The sequence below is a fragment of the Syngnathus scovelli genome, chromosome 10, assembly GCF_024217435.2.
Source record: "Syngnathus scovelli strain Florida chromosome 10, RoL_Ssco_1.2, whole genome shotgun sequence".
Taxonomy (NCBI): Eukaryota; Metazoa; Chordata; class Actinopteri; order Syngnathiformes; family Syngnathidae; genus Syngnathus; species Syngnathus scovelli.
This window is the reverse complement of record NC_090856.1, coordinates 17,297,501-17,300,000: the sequence shown is the minus strand read 5'-3', so window position 1 is coordinate 17,300,000 and position 2,500 is coordinate 17,297,501. Positions and strand designations below refer to the sequence as shown.

The 2,500-nt window shown below is 60.6% G+C and overlaps 1 non-coding gene across 1 annotated transcript; it reads right to left on the bottom strand.

Annotated features, from left to right (window-relative positions):
- Positions 1–2,374: 2,374 nt before the first annotated feature.
- Positions 2,375–2,493, bottom strand: LOC125976351 (5S ribosomal RNA). The gene has a single exon (XR_007484274.1). It is a non-coding gene; the product is annotated as a 5S ribosomal RNA (ribosomal RNA).
- Positions 2,494–2,500: the final 7 nt, after the last annotated feature.

The window sequence follows — 2,500 nt, the reverse complement described above, 5'->3', positions numbered from 1 at the left end:
CCGTGCGCACGAGCCAAGTGGCCGAAAATAGCCCCCGCCGAGCGGATCGGCTGTTTATAAGCACCGCGGAGGTGGTCGCGGCGCCTCATTCGACTTCCAGCGGCCGGCGAGCTCGCGCACCCGCCCGGCACATCCGGGAGGCCGTGCGCACGAGCCAAGTGGCCGAAAATAGCCCCCGCCGAGCGGATCGGCTGTTTATAAGCACCGCGGAGGTGGTCGCGGCGCCTCATTCGACTTCCAGCGGCCGGCGAGCTCGCGCACCCGCCCGGCACATCCGGGAGGCCGTGCGCACGAGCCAAGTGGCCGAAAATAGCCCCCGCCGAGCGGATCGGCTGTTTATAAGCACCGCGGAGGTGGTCGCGGCGCCTCATTCGACTTCCAGCGGCCGGCGAGCTCGCGCACCCGCCCGTCACATCCGGGAGGCCGTGCGCACGAGCCAAGTGGCCGAAAATAGCCCCCGCCGAGCGGATCGGCTGTTTATAAGCACCGCGGAGGTGGTCGCGGCGCCTCATTCGACTTCCAGCGGCCGGCGAGATCGCGCACCGGCCCGGCACATCCGGGAGGCCGTGCGCACGAGCCAAGTGGCCGAAAATAGCCCCCGCCGAGCGGATCGGCTGTTTATAAGCACCGCGGAGGTGGTCGCGGCGCCTCATTCGACTTCCAGCGGCCGGCGAGCTCGCGCACCCGCCCGGCACATCCGGGAGGCCGTGCGCACGAGCCAAGTGGCCGAAAATAGCCCCCGCCGAGCGGATCGGCTGTTTATAAGCACCGCGGAGGTGGTCGCGGCGCCTCATTCGACTTCCAGCGGCCGGCGAGCTCGCGCACCCGCCCGGCACATCCGGGAGGCCGTGCGCACGAGCCAAGTGGCCGAAAATAGCCCCCGCCGAGCGGATCGGCTGTTTATAAGCACCGCGGAGGTGGTCGCGGCGCCTCATTCGACTTCCGGCGGGCGGCGAGCTCGCGCACCCGCCCGGCACATCCGGGAGGCCGTGCGCACGAGCCAAGTGGCCGAAAATAGCCCCCGCCGAGCGGATCGGCTGTTTATAAGCACCGCGGAGGTGGTCGCGGCGCCTCATTCGACTTCCAGCGGCCGGCGAGCTCGCGCACCCGCCCGGCACATCCGGGAGGCCGTGCGCACGAGCCAAGTGGCCGAAAATAGCCCCCGCCGAGCGGATCGGCTGTTTATAAGCACCGCGGAGGTGGTCGCGGCGCCTCATTCGACTTACAGCGGCCGGCGAGCTCGCGCACCCGCCCGGCACATCCGGGAGGCCGTGCGCACGAGCCAAGTGGCCGAAAATAGCCCCCGCCGAGCGGATCGGCTGTTTATAAGCACCGCGGGGGTGGTCGCGGCGCCTCATTCGACTTCCAGCGGCCGGCGAGCTCGCGCACCCGCCCGGCACATCCGGGAGGCCGTGCGCACGAGCCAAGTGGCCGAAAATAGCCCCCGCCGAGCGGATCGGCTGTTTATAAGCACCGCGGAGGTGGTCGCGGCGCCTCATTCGACTTCCAGCGGCCGGCGAGCTCGCGCACCCGCCCGGCACATCCGGGAGGCCGTGCGCACGAGCCAAGTGGCCGAAAATAGCCCCCGCCGAGCGGATCGGCTGTTTATAAGCACCGCGGAGGTGGTCGCGGCGCCTCATTCGACTTCCAGCGGGCCGCGCACTCGCGCACGCCGCCCGGTTCAAATTTTCTAAATGCAACGCACAATGAGATGCATGAGAAACGGCCTTGGTTACCATCACATTTGAAGCGATGAATACGAAGTTAAATTTCATGACTCGGTGTATAAGTCGAGGTCGATTTTTTTCGGTCGATTTTGGATCGAAAAAGGTCGACCAATACACCGGCAAATACGGTATATATACTTATTATAAATGTAGTATTTATTTATATTGATTTATTGTTTATTTATATATATAAAGGCAGGTCCGCAAAAATATTTCTGACGCGTAGCCGGTCCGTGGCGCAAGAAAGGTTGGGGACCACTAGTCTAAAAGAATCTGGCCGTAACTGGAATAGGGTTCTACGCGAATGCCCAACGGAAAAGTGAAGTGCACAAAACCTGCATTTGGCTGTATCAAAATAAATGTCATGAAAAAGGTAAAAACACTACATGGAAGCGCAATGTGTTGTGCTGGGTTCTTTTACAAGTAAAGACTGCTGCTTTGAGTTCACAGGGAGCCATGCTCTTTATTCACTGTACATAGAGGTTTTGAACTCGTGTTGTAGTTTCAGTGTCGGAGTTCAAACTAGGCTTGCAGTTTCCGAATGCCATTCGTGATGGGTGTTGTAAAAAGGTCTTGGCTTAAACGATTGAAGTGCACATAAGAAAAAAAAAAAAAAAGAGCTTGAAGTGCACATAAGAAAAAGAAAAAGCTTACAGCACCTGGTATTCCCAGGCAGTCTCCCATCCAAGTACTAACCAGGCCCGACCCTGCTTAGCTTCCGAGATAAGACGAGATCAGGCGTTCTCAGGGTAGTATGGCCGTAAGCCGTGAGG